General features: G+C 41.3%; 1 protein-coding gene across 20 annotated transcripts in view; it reads left to right on the top strand.

The window, feature by feature from the left end:
- sorbs2a (sorbin and SH3 domain containing 2a) overlaps window positions 1-14,186 on the top strand; it is a 61,659-nt gene that overhangs the window by 5,918 nt on the left and 41,555 nt on the right. For 5 of the 20 annotated variants that reach the window (XM_025908375.1, XM_025908383.1, XM_025908374.1 and 2 more), the window contains exons 1-2: window positions 6,117-6,764; window positions 12,346-12,497. The gene's annotated coding sequence lies outside the window, so the exon portion shown is untranslated. Of the gene's footprint in view, window positions 1-6,115; window positions 6,765-12,345; window positions 12,498-14,186 lie in introns of those variants that run through there. The other 15 variants (XM_025908380.1, XM_025908384.1, XM_025908377.1 and 12 more) reach the window with 11 other exon arrangements.

Raw genomic sequence — 14,186 nt, 5'->3', positions numbered from 1 at the left:
TAACACTGACAAGACAACAATTACACATGCATGTGATTACACAGTACTAAGTGTAATAATCCATCTGACACTGATGGAATGCCATTCATTTTTGCAGGCCATCATAAATGAAGGCACTGGACAAAACACACATAATGATTCACTTTACTGCTACCCTTTCAGGAGGGGTAGATGTTAGACACTGGAACACCAGTGTCATTTCAGTTCATCCTCTGGACACAATGGAAAGGTCTTCCAAACCTAATGGCTCATCTGTTCAATATTTAGTCAGATATTTCAGTCTGGACCACAGTGGGAACTACTAAATAACAGACTAACACTGATTCACTCAATAGAACGGTGTTAAAGAGCCTATTCATGTATTATCATGGCTAAAAAAAGAGATAGGCCTATGAGGACTTAATGATTTCCATAATGATGGGTTAAAGGGTGAGGATAATTTGGTTATTCAAATTGGGTGAAAGCTGAACTTTAATTTGCCTTAAACGTTTATTACAACATGAGAAACTTACCAGCATTCAGAGTGAAAGAGACATGACATCTTTATTATCTTGATGACATTGCTTAACATGTCCAGTATTTGGCTATTTCCTTCTATAAAGCATACTATTTTCCATTTTAAAAGATTATCTCTGTATGTCAGCTGTAAGTTTGACGCCCTGTGTAGCTTCACACAAATTAGAAGAGGGAATGATATAGACAGAAGTTAGTAGTTATCTTAAACGCATCCTTGTGCCCTGCTGCGGTAATTACAGTGTTCATTATATAGCTACACCCTCTGTTGGCCTCTGATTGCTCAATAGTTGCTAAATCATAGTTTAGGGAAACACAGCTAGTACCTAACTTTGTCTCTCTGAATTGTGGTGCTGGGAAGGTAGCGTATCCAAAAAATGGCAAGTGAAAAAATAGTTCAGGATGTCAAAGGGAGGTGTTGTAGAGTTTGATGGCCATAATGAACGATTTCCTGTGGCATTCTGTTTTGCATTGTGGTGGAAGGAGTCTTTTTATGCAAATGCTGCTGTGACTGGCCAACATGACATGGAAAGGGTGTAAAGCATCCAAAACTGTCCTTAACTTGGACAGCATCCTCCTTTCTGACACTGACATTAGAGCGTCAAGCTCTACAGCCACGATCCTACTGGGCCAGCAGCAGTTTGTTGATGCCCTCTACTCTCAGTCTGCTGCCCGTGGACACCACGGACTCAAAACATGCTGAGCATCATCCAACAAATATTAAAAGACCTCAGCTTCTTCAGAAATAGAGATTGCTTTGGCTTCTGTGTTTTTAGTGAAGTCCAATATTGTTTTATTCTATTCAATTTATCTTAATGAAAACAGTTCCCTGAAAGAGGAGTTTATGAGAGTGGAACCTGAGGACAGTACCATCAAAACAATTAGCGAAATTAGCCTAAAAAGCTCAACAGTACTGCAGAGTCAGGCCTAATAATCTGTAGCTTTGGCAATTTACACAATACACATAGTCATTTTATCCTTTGTTGTTATAGGACATATTGATTAGTGGACTTTTTGAAGACTTCACAAGCACTGCAAGCAGACCAAAGACACTGCCGGGAGCATTTCCAAACAGCTACACATAGATTATTAAAGCCACTGAGTCAGCAAATTCATTTGTGAGCTCTATTACAATACTGAAAACACGTGCATGGGAAATCTTGCAGAAAATTAATTTAGTCCTGCATCTTCTTCCTCTCCCTCCAGTCTGACTGTGCCAAACATCTTCAGCACTATTGGATTACTGGTAATTGCAAAATATCAAAAACCGAATCGGCAGCGGTTTTGTAGCAGTATGCTACAAAAGTGAGTCATGATTGATTTTATCATCCAAATGGCAATAAGAGTCTGAGAATCTGCCTCTGAGTGAGCCTAGGTGAGAATTTATGGTTGAGGAAAAAGGCTGAAATGCGTAATCTGTTTAATTAATTCGAAATATAATAAACACGACAGTGTGGGTGGGTTATGCTCAGCATTTCACGTCTGCAGAATAATTTAATTCAATTTCTGCATGCAGCAACATGCTATCAAGTATAATTTTGTAATTATGGCATCAACCTGTGGTTCCCCTCTCGTCCTCTGAGCTCTACACAGTCCTTTATATTGCTATTATATTTCAATTCTCTGGTATTCCTGAACTTCTCTCATGCACCATTTTTTTTTATTTCAGCTGCATCAGCGTTTCCTTAACATCTGTCAAAGCACTGGAAGAGCAATACTTTATTCAAACTGAAGAGTCATGAGTGACACTGGCTTTTACACTGGGCAATGTTCACTCTTTCTGACCGATTACAGCACAGGAGCAGGGCAGAAGCCAAAGTGCTGGGTTCATGGTAAATTACACCATCCACTGGATGACTGATGGGAGGCTGAAAGATTTTTTTCCCCTTTCGATTCTATCTGCGTAAGGTGGAAACTGACTCTTAACCAAGTAAAATACTGTAGAAATAGCTAGCTTGATTAAGATAGATATCTGACTAACTGCAGTCATGCTGGGTAAAATAAATAAGAGCAAATGGAAGTTAGGGGGTCAAAGATTAACTTTAATACTTGAGCTGTCTTTAATGACTCTGCTAAACAGAGAGAGGACGTAGACTTCAACATCATCGCCCTCTTACAGATCTGCTTTGGCATTTCACCTGCTCAGCTCTTAGACATCAAAGTAAGCCAGGAATAGAAGTGAAAGTAGCATGATGTCATTCCCAGACAATGTCCTCCTGTACTCATACGCCATGCACTCATTCTGTACCACTTGTTTAACACTGGCCAGACGAGTGGACCTCAGTATCAGCTGTTCCAAATGTGGATCTCTTTGGATAGCAATGGCTGAAAGATGTGACAGAGTGCCACTGTTCAGATAAAAGTCATTTTCTCACAAGATCAGTGTGCCACCCTGCTGTCCTTTGTCCCGTGGGCTATTCTGAGAGAGACTGCGAGGGTGCTTTTAGTATACACTGTATGTTAGGGCTACAAAAAACGCCTCAAACACCACATTCCAGGAAAAAACAGTGAGTGTCCATGATGAAAGTGTCATTTTGCATGGATTCATTAAAATATAATAAAGTTATTAAATAAACACATCAGTAGATTATGAGGGAGTCATGTGGGAACTTTTATGTATTTTATGTAGAATGAGTTCTACAGTATGATGTAGCTGTAGACACGAGAAAATGAAACACTTGCAGTTGTTTAAAGGTTAGGTACAGAGATACTGTGTGTGACATACAGTGTGTTGTCTCTTGGCTGTGGCCAGCGTCAGTGTGTCTTGTATTTAATGTGAGTATTTGGAATGCATTTAAGACTTGACTAAATGAATGATGCACTATGAGAGTCGCCTGCACTGAGGATGACTCTTGAACGTCAGGGGAGATTGGTAAGGATTCCTGCAATTCTATTCATTGACCACTTTGTTTGGCTACATCTCTTCAACTCCAAATATCAAAAAAGCCAATCGTATGGCAGTAATTCAGTCCATTTAAGCATGTCAAGATGTTCCGTTGAAGCTCAAAGCTTTAAAGAAAGGTGATTTAAGTGACTTTAAATGTGGTGTGGTTGGTTAAGCCAGTGGCTAACGTCAGAAACTGCTGATCTGCTGGGATTTTCTCACACAACCATCTCTATGGTTTATAGATAGTGGTCTGAGAAAGAGCAAAAAGAAATCCACCGAGCTGGAAAAAAATGCTTTTGTTGATCCCAGAGGTTCAGATGGCTACACTGTGTCAAAATAACAACTTGTTACTACCAAGGTATGCAGAACAGCATCTCAGAGCACACAGCACATTGAACTTAAAAGCGCCAACACATGTCAGCTAAGAACAGGAAACTGAGGCTCCAATTTACACAGACTCGCTGAAACCTACCTACCTAATCAAGTGCTTAGTCCAGGTGGGCATTCTAGCCTAGTTATTTCATTTCTATTACTTCAATTTTCAAAGTCCATAGCCTCTTCCCTCAGTATGTCTATACCTGTACCTCCTGTGGATCTCTGCATACCAGACACAATGTATCATCATCGTCTTCCCTGGCCCTGTAAGAATGCATGCCTGATAGTATGCCAGCGGATAACATATCACCTATAAAAAGGAACCCTCTTGACCACAGTAACAGACAGTAAGGGCTGCTTTTACAGCACATGAGTGCTGGTGATAAAAGACCAAGCAGATGCCTGCATACACGCGCGCTCGCAGAAACACATATGCACACATACACACTAACAGATGTGGTCTTGCTGACACCTCACAAAGGTCAGCCATCAATAATGCTCTAAATTCGTACAGCTTTAAAGCTGACAGAAGAAAGGGCTCTTTATGGATGTGTTAACGGCAACATAACACCTCAGCTTTAACGCTGCTGATGAAATGCTGTTAATGTGACTGAAGTTATAAGATGACACAAATAATAGTCACTCTTACTGAAGCATTAAACAGTGAATTTGTATCAGAAATGTGCACTATAGTAAAGAAACTCACTTGAAAATCAAAGCAAGACATAGTTTAAACATAAATTTGGCATCATCTAAAGATGAAAACCCTACATATAATTTTTTCAATAATTTTCATATTACTAGATAATTACAACAACTCAAATTTTTGGCTTTGTGTGTGATTCTGTATCAACTCGCTAGACCATCTCTAATGGCCCTCAAAAGGTTTTTAAGAATTTATGAGCAATAAGCTGCTTACTTTCACTTTAGAGTTACACCACATCTGCAGTCTGTCTCTGTTACACTGAGACCTAAATAGATAAACAGACCAGCCACAACAAAGAGGTATTGAACCAGATAGATAGATAGATAGATAGATAGATAGATAGATAGATAGATAGATATTATTGGACACATTAAAAACAAATTATTAAATGTGCATAAAGAATATCTTATGTTGGCTATAAAGGCCTACTGTAGATCAAGTTTATATATTATTTAATATCTGGGTGTGTTACAGACAGTTAAACTCAGAGCAGGGGCTCGGATGGGGAAATGCACATAGCTTCCAAAGTGAAGCCAATGCATCAGTGCCCTAAATATACATTCTTTTCTAACAGCCACCAGGGGGCGACACCTGTAGTTGCATGAAAGGCTTCAGGTCCTACAGAAGTCTATGAGATGACAGCTCTCTCCCTTTACCTCTGTAAAAACTGACTTGTGTTGCGTGTTTTGGGGCATACTGAAGTCCATTTTGTAAAGTCTGGTGTCAGAGAGGAGGATTATATTATGTGACTGACAAGTCGTTAGCCAATGAGCGTTTAAAACAATTAAAACTGACCTGTTTTGAGTTTTGTATAGCCTAAAGTCATACATAAAGAGTGTAGCCACTTTGAGCAGCTGTAGCTGCTGGCTTTCTCCTAGATCTCACCTTAGATAATTGATCTAAATTTTAAATCCAGGACCACACCTTGTACACTCCCTTTTTGATTCTCTGTCTATATATGACCCCCCTGCACAACAAGCTACAAGTTTGTTCTCATTTTTATCCCTCACCCTACCTCTCTTTTTCAATTTATTCACTTCTCATAAGTACATGGGTATCTGCCCATCCCAAGAGCCGACGCCAGTCCCCTCCAAGGCCTTTTCCAAACCGCAAAACAGGTAGCTAGCATTAGCTGATGACACAGAGCTCAAAACTTATATCCAAATATGATCATCAAAAATCCAAGATGGCGCATGCCAAAATGTCAAACTTATGGCCAGATGATGTCATAGTGGACATGTGCATCTTTTATATACAGGTTATGGTCAGCACTCAAATAAACCCACACTATCACAGCTGAGTATTTCCTGATAATTACAGGATTTTGCTGCCAAATAATAATAATAAAAAGTAGAAACAAATGTGTCTAGAAGCAAATACCTACAGCTCACGGTAGGGACATGGTAGCTACAAAAACTCATTTAAACCTACAAGCCAAAGGACAAAATGCTACCAGGACAGCATAGATATAAATCTTAACACAGCTTCAAAGTTATTCCTAGCAAACATCTATGAATCATTTCCTATTTAGGCTTCGAGCCGTAGCCTGTGTTATTGTCATGGTCTAACCATTAAAACAAACCGTCAGCACCCCGCCTCATATCTGAGGTCAGTCTATTGTGTGTTACTGCTGCAGATAGAAGGCAAAGTGACACTTTCCTGTTAGTGAGCCGTACACAGGCCTCCCGTGTGCTGTGTGCTGTGTGTGTCCTCTGCAAACACTGATTGAACCACGGGCGTTGCCATGGCTACACGCAGACCCAATGAGAAGCTCGCGGTAGACTGTTGCTGAATGAAAATAACAGAGGCCATTTTGCGAACGAAGCCAAGACATCATTCACTAATAACGAAAAACGGAAACGGAGGCAGAGCCGGTCCATTTCTGGACTGACGCCGCTTCTCTTCTCCAGAGTCGCTAGGGTCGGGACTGCGGCGCGGCTCGCGCATGTAGTCGAGAAAGAAAGGCAGGCGGTAACTTAATTGTGCCGCCTTCTCCTTGGAGTGTCTTAAGGAGAGGGGACAGGTTATTTTCACCGCATTGCTGCCCGAGGCCCAGTGACCCCCCGGGAGAGAGGGAGTAGCCTTCAGTCAGGGTTGGCACAACATCCATGCGCGTTGAAAACAGGTGTACGGTTTCATCACACAGTAGCTCCCGAAGCCGCCGTAGCTTCACGGTGTGTGTCACTTCTGCGCCTGTCCGAGGACTTCACTCCTTTTAAATGGAAAAGGCTGATTATTAGACATGTTTCGGGAATTTGTCCGGTGAGGTGGCACCTTGTTAAGGTAAGTACACACTATCAGTTTGTTGTTTAAAAAACACAGGGGGGCTATATATTTCTCTCTCCCTCCGCGTCGCTTTTAGCAGCTGCACCACCAGCAGCAGCAGCAGCACTGGATCTGACCCTCGGCTCAATTTCGTGGTGTTAGAGCTGGTAAACAAGGCTATTTGGGTTGTTTTAACTGCCTTACAAGCAACAATGACCCTACAGTTGTAATTGACGAAACTCGAGAAAATGAATTAGCTTATCCGGGATGCGGTCGGGTCGACTCGGTTTCCATTTAAAGTGCATTCCGGTGGACTGGTGTCTCCAGTGCATTAGAGGAAGATGCGGTTGGGACTGGGAAGATGATAAATAGCGAAACCACAAGCTTTTAAGCTTTACAAAGAATATTTCTAAAACCGTAAGGACCGACATTATGAGAGCAGTGTGGGAAGAACATGCAGCCTCCTGATAGTTGTAAACATGAACTGAAATATCCACGTTTAACCTAGATCTTAAACGCTTAGGATAATCTCTATTGTTAGCTTGCACTTGTGCATTGGTGCAATACAGTTTCCCGTATGTGTAAGAAAAAAGGATGTAAGCGTATAGCAGATATATGTTCTTCGGCCAGTTAGAAAATAAATAACTTATTGAGTTTGGTTTTGTGATGATAATAGTAACACTGTTCCTGCAATTCTTTCACTTCATCTTGTGTGTAATATGTAGAGCGATGCTTCTGCGCAGGGCCACCCTACAGTCATCACTGAGTTGCAGTTTTTCCTTATTCCTGCTTCCTGAGTTCACATTCACCTGCCATTAAAGCTTTATCAGTCAGTCTCTATGCAGATGGGAAAACTAATCTGCTGCCTTGCTGTCTGACTTCCTCAAAGCCATTGCTGTCCCGGTTCAAAACAAGCAAACAAAAATGAAACGGACAACACAGCTTTTTCTGTCCAGTCTTCTAACTTGTTTAAAAGGATGATGTAACGAGGGGCAACGGATAGTATCTGTAAGATGCATTTGAATGCTGGATGAGCAGGGAAAATGGGGATGTGTCCAGGATGCACAGACTGTAACACTATCACTCCGGGAACCGCATACCACTCCCAATGAGGCCTACCTGTCTACCTGCCTTGTGAGTGTCTCTTGCTCTGTGTGTGTGTGTGCCTTAGGCCATACTGGCCGATGTTTCTGATGTTGTCTTTCATGTATTTCTGTGACTACACTCTTCTGTCTCTGATGAGGAAGCAGCGGGCAGGATGCAGTGTGACGAGCAACAGTTGGCTACTGACTGTTTCGCAGAGGACCAATAACAGGGACTTAAATATACACTCGTAATGAGCAATCATAGCATTTTTGATTTGATTAATGGCCAGAGAGCCCAAAACTAAGTGTATCTGTTGCTAACTCAGTTGCACCTGCTAGTTTAGAGTTACTGGGAGAGAAGCTGTGTGGTGCATGTGTGTCCGAGAGGGAGAGAGAAAGAAAGAGGATCAAGGCAGGTCGTCAGGGAATAGGCGAATGTGATACATTTTCTTCTGAAAGTACAGAATGTAACAGAGGGGGTTACTATCACAGTTCCTTTGTTTCACTCTATCACTCTCTCACACTTGTTTTTAATTTTCCCATGTCTGTTCTTTGTTTTGGTGCCCTCTCTTTTCTCATTGTCTCCTCTGCTCTGCTTCCTCCTTTATCTCCCCCTCACTCTGCCCTTCTCCAGAGTCTGATGTCATGGCTCAAGTGGTGTTTGAGAAGTGGTGTGAGCCTGCTCCCACAGCCCTTTAACAATGTCCTGTAGCATGCATCATAAACTGTCATGCTGATGACTTTTTTTTTTTTAATCTCATCTGCTGAGCCACTTTTTTCCTAAAGAAATCCTGGTTTTTGCACAGTAATCAGTCATTCTTGGTTACTGAACCAGAGATACTTTATTCTGACAAACAAGCAACACATTGTAGCACAAAAAACTGACTTCATATGGTCCTGCATTGGAATCATTTTGCTTAGTTATCTGGCTGTGTAACAGAGATGCTGATTGTGGTGTGCAATGTAGTTGAGTTACCACAAAGACAAAGAAAAGCAAAAAACAACAGAGATCAAAGAAGCATGGATAGGAAACACGAACAATGGCTGTAATGGACAGTTCTGATTCTTTATTAGTCCCACTCCATTGTAGAGACGTTCTAGTAGATCATGACTTGACAGTAGCCAAACCAAAATGACTAACAAGAGTGCAAACAAGAGCCCACATTACCGGTTGTTCCACATATTTTTTACACTGCCCCCTGGAGACAGTACACAGCGACAGCACACAGACGCAGGTCAGCCAGCCTCTGTGTTGCACCTGCGGACGACCATACAGGGACCTTAATCCCACCCAATATGGTTTGCTTAGTGGCAAACTTGTGCATATGTATGTGATGTGGAATAATCAGAGGTGTAAAAATGGTAATATCTGATCTTATAAAATGGGCTTGAACACTTTTTTCTGTCTTTGTGAAAAACCTCTGAATCTATACACCGCTAGGGATGTTCAAATTATACTGTATCTGGAAAATTAAAAGTCTAAAAGCTGTACTTGTCACTGCAAGTTGACAAGTATATCTTCACCTGTATTTCCAGCCAAGATCCTTCCCTAATTTAATCCTTACACGTCAATCCTATTTCAGTCATGAGGCCTTTTAATCTATTTCAGTGGTTGTAAGAACAACCACAGGTTTCTAAATATAAAGGCTAAACACAGAAAGTAATACACAGCCAGCTTTGTTAAACAGCAGAAACACTAAGCCTTTGAGTACACTGAGTGGGCCTGCTATACCTCTGTTACACTTCATGTTATTCAAGTCCTGCCAGGTGCTTTCAAATTATGGTAAATCTAGAAAAGTGGACCAAAAGCCCATGCAACAGCACAGTTACTTGCTGCGGTAACATCCAGCTTGTCATACATCAGAATAAGCCCCTTGTATCCCTATATCATTAGGGGCTGAGGCCTATCCCCACTGACAAAGGGCAAGAAGCAGGGCACACCCTCAGCAAGTCACTATACCGTCACAGACAGGGCTACCGCATGAGGCAAACATGCACGCTCATACATATGACAATTTCAGAATTATCTACCAACCAAGTATTCGTGTCTTTGAATTATGGGAGGAAGCTGGAGCAACCTGAACAAAACCCCAAACTGGGACAGGGAGAATGAGCAAACTCATCACGCAAGTGGTTCAAATCGAGAATCGTCTTTGAGAGGGCCAACCAGTACGGTACTTGGCCACTCAAAAATGGGCAGATCTGAATGTATGCTTTATACTGAAGGAGCTCACGACGCCAGTTATATAATACATGTAAAAAAAAGTTCTTAGAAAAACAAATATTAGCACAGTCTCTATTAAAGAGCACGCTGCTTTGTGAATATGCTTTTCCTTTTTTGATCTTCAGATTTAAGTGTTTTCCAGTAAGTGACACTTACTACATGCGCAGCTCTTCTGCTTTTTATATCCTGCCACTTACTTAACTGGGAATGGCAGGGCCTTGGAGAAGCTGATAATGAATTAGGTGTTGAAACTGTACGGGTGAGAGCATGTCGACACGGCTACTGTAGTCCAGAGTGGCTCATAGGTCAAAGTGTCGGTGCGTTTGAGTGTGAGTTTGTGTCAGTCACTATAAAAATAGTTTGCTTTGGTACTTTAATAAGATCATTACTAAGCTTCTGCTCTGTCCCTTTGCTTTAAATTGTCTTTATAAATCATTCTTCCACATGCAGTACTCAGTAGGACACACCTACAAGAGCCAAAATAAGAGCTCAAGTAAGGAATGTGGTCAAAAATCTGTTTGCTTTGATGTGTGATGTAGATCCTGCTGCTTGTGTTTGTCATGCCAGGTTACAGGATTAAGTCTATAGTTGATAGCACTTATGATAGACCTTTATTGGTCCCCTGGTACTGCCCTGATTTTGGCCTCAAGGTTGCATCATTAGCACCTGTCAGTTGTCAGCTTTTCACCATACCTCAGTGATCCTTCCCACATGATGAGATGTTTCTGGGGGGGCAGCTGCTGTTTGATTATGTTTGCTGACACACTGATCGCTGCTGTGGGGCCTTTGGGGAACCCAAGGTCTGAAGCCTGGGTGTTTGGGAGACATAGTTGGAGGAGTGCTACTCGTCACTGGATCCATTCGTGCCCATGTAGACAGGATTTTTACATTACCACTTCATCATCTGCACGATGACAGCAGGCGCAGAGAGTGTTGATCAAGACTTAGCTCTGTCCGTGTTTGATTTAAAAGTTGGCAACAGGTTTGGCAGAGGCTATGAAGCTTTTTTTTTCTAATTTATGGCCTTAAACTAAAATAGTTGCTGCTCAGCTACTGTAGAGTAAGATAAGTACATTTAAAATGACAGCAAACTAAAGAGATCCCCTCACTGTTTGGTGGACGGTTTGTAGTATGAATCTCATCTGTTTTTGTTATATCTCAGGTTTTGGTTTATGGAAGCTAATTAATTTCTTTTGTTGTGGCACCTTGGCTCTGCCCGAGCTTTTACCGCACTTTAATTTGTAAGTTGCGGATTCTTGCGCCTCTTCTGTTTATTGTTGAATACTTGTTCGAAGTGGATGCGTTGGATGTTGTCCAAATAGTATGTTGCACAGTAGCTGCCTGGCTGGTTTTAGGTATCCAGGCTCTAAATATGACATGCTAATAGCAGTAGTTACTTCATCATTCTAGGAATAGCAGGGAGTCTGGGGTCTAGAGGTGCTTCTGGCTGACCTCTCTCCTGCGTATATTCGGCCTGTGTGTGCATGTGTGTGGTCATTTTCCAAATATACAGTCCCATATGGATTACAGCGCGGGAAAGATTATTAATGGTACAGGTGAGTGGTCATACAATTTGTATATTTAGAGCCTGGTATGACGTTGACAGTACAAGATGTATTTACATGGATTTAAAAAGGGAAAAGGAAAAAGTGCAATTGCATGTCATGTCTATGTGGCTGGATTTTCACATCTCTGAGGGAGCATTCTTGACACAAAGTCAAGCTGAGCACAACAAAAAAGGAAAGAAAGAAAATCTCATGTGAGAAGGATTTAAGACTCCTGTCAGTTTCTGTGTGGATGCCGCCACTTTACATCGCCACAAACTGACAACTCTGGCCACAGTGTGACATAAAACCTGGGAGGAGGAGATGAGTACATCGAGGTTCTCGTACACCCTTCTCACGCCTCAGGCGAGCCTAACATCTGAAAGGTGTATCTACCCGATGTTGCATACAGTAGAATCACTCTGCGACTCCTTTGGAATGTATGAATTATGTGAACGTGTGCTTAGATGTAGTTTGTCTTCATGGGCATGCGTGCGCTTATACTGCGTGGCATGCATGCAAACATGTGTGTGGTAAAATAGAGATACTCAGGCCTGTCACTTATCCCCCACCCATCCACACCGGGGGGTTACTTTCCAGTCTCAAAGACAAGCATGCCAGAGTCTGAAAATAACCGTATCTGATCACTGCTTCACCCAAACAGGCAACTCTCTTTCCCTGTCACTCCCACTCTTCGACTCCGTCTCTTAACTTTCTCCTCGGTCTGTTGTCTCTGTGCTTCCCAGGCATTGAACGGGGATCTTGGGACTAAAGCTTGACCGGGAGGAGATACTTGTCCTGAGCAGAGGAGAGAAAGTGGAAGGCACGGGGGGACTTTAACTCACAACGCCATACGTGACTCTTCTTAGCACTTCTCCAGTCTTTTGGTTTTATGACGGTAAGAGTTACATTTACTTTGCTTGATGGACCGTTGCACCTGCACTCTGTTGTCTGCAGTGGGACAGGATTACATTTTGCTAGTGTTCACACAAAACCATTTTTATTAAAACAGATTTAAATCTGTGGATATTTTGGATTAACCTGTCCTAATCTGTGCTATTCAGTATACCTTATACTGTTTTGTTCAAAGACCCTCTTGAAGGCACGCAGATATCGCAGTGCTGTCTACTCGGTTGTCATGTGTCTATATTTACTTGTTATGAACACAGACGCTTTAAAAAGATTTAAATTAAAAGAGATCCGAATAGCTTTTACAGCCCAAACACCCAAAGGGAATAGTGTTTATCTGTGCTGCCAAAACCAAAAATTATAGCCCAAGAGTAGAATTTTTGTCTTTTGTGACAGTGGACAGAGGAAATGGTGTCAAATAAAAACGGCGGTTTTGACCGCGGTCACCTAAGAAATAGCATCACAAAAAAAGCTTCGATTACAGTTTTGAGCATTAACTTCCTGAGCATCACTTTATCAGATTTTTGTTTATTCGTTTGTTTGTAAATATATTTATAAGAACCCCGTAACCTTTTAACTTTTGCCCCAGAATCCTTTACCTCGTCAGGCCCTTTTACATACTTCAGGCTCTTGTTACAGCCTTTTTTCATGGTTTCTTATTTCCTATTCAACAAAAGCCATGCACCAATTCCTCCATTAGGCCAATCTCAGAGGTGTTGTGGAATGTCACCTTGACCCCTTGGGTACACAGTAAGGGGTGGTTCCCAGCCTCGGTTCGTATCACGGACCGCTGGATTTGTTTTCTTCCGGATCTCACATACACAGTCACTTTGTGTGTTCCCTGCAAACGTCACAGGGCAACCTCTTTTTTTTTTTTTTTCTTTCATATGCGTCATTCCAGCCTCATTAAAACTGATTGCAGAGGTCAGCGATACTTTTGTAAAGGTTTTTTGGTTAGATAAATCCTTGTGTTGCTTTTATAAAGTCCACGCTACATTGTAATGAATAGTTTTCTTCTTCAGCTGATGGCATTTGCTTGGTTAGATGTGTGCCATGTGGAGTGGCAGTTCTATGAAGCTGGTGTTATTAGAAAAATTAAATGAATGTGGGATGAAATCAGGGATTTTATTTCTGCAGTATCTGTGTTTACAATTAAGGATAGAATATTTTGTGGTAGTTATGATTATGAGCTTACCCGAGCTGTATAAAAAAACCAAACTGTTGTTTCAGCCCTTCTTTTCCGCATTCCTGATTACTGGTTGTTTGTTCTTAAGCTGATTTTTTTATTTTTATTTTTTTATTTTACTGAATCAAAGCAAATGCAAGGCTCTTATTTGAGGCTCTCATGCAAATATCTAGAATCCTGGAAATAGGAAAAACATCTTTTTCATTCTGTTTGACATTTAAAACTCTGTGTAGAAATACTTAATACATAAACATATAAACAGATACTTGCTGTCTACTGTCACTTCTCACAGTTGGCACCAGTAAGCCTCAAAGTAAGCAGTGCTCTTCATGAAGAAGAAAAATGTTTATTTACACATTGTTGAAGCCCTGAAATAATCAGGAACTTTGAGTTTGTGAATATTTTCATGGATAAACTGTCAATTTTAAGTAGAAATGCCGATTGTTGCACTGATAATAATTTTAAAGCTGCACGTTTTCAATAATGTTCTTG

This window comes from Oreochromis niloticus, linkage group LG6, assembly GCF_001858045.2.
Source record: "Oreochromis niloticus isolate F11D_XX linkage group LG6, O_niloticus_UMD_NMBU, whole genome shotgun sequence".
Taxonomy (NCBI): domain Eukaryota; kingdom Metazoa; phylum Chordata; class Actinopteri; order Cichliformes; family Cichlidae; genus Oreochromis; species Oreochromis niloticus.
This window is presented reverse-complemented; position numbering and strand designations above follow the sequence as displayed.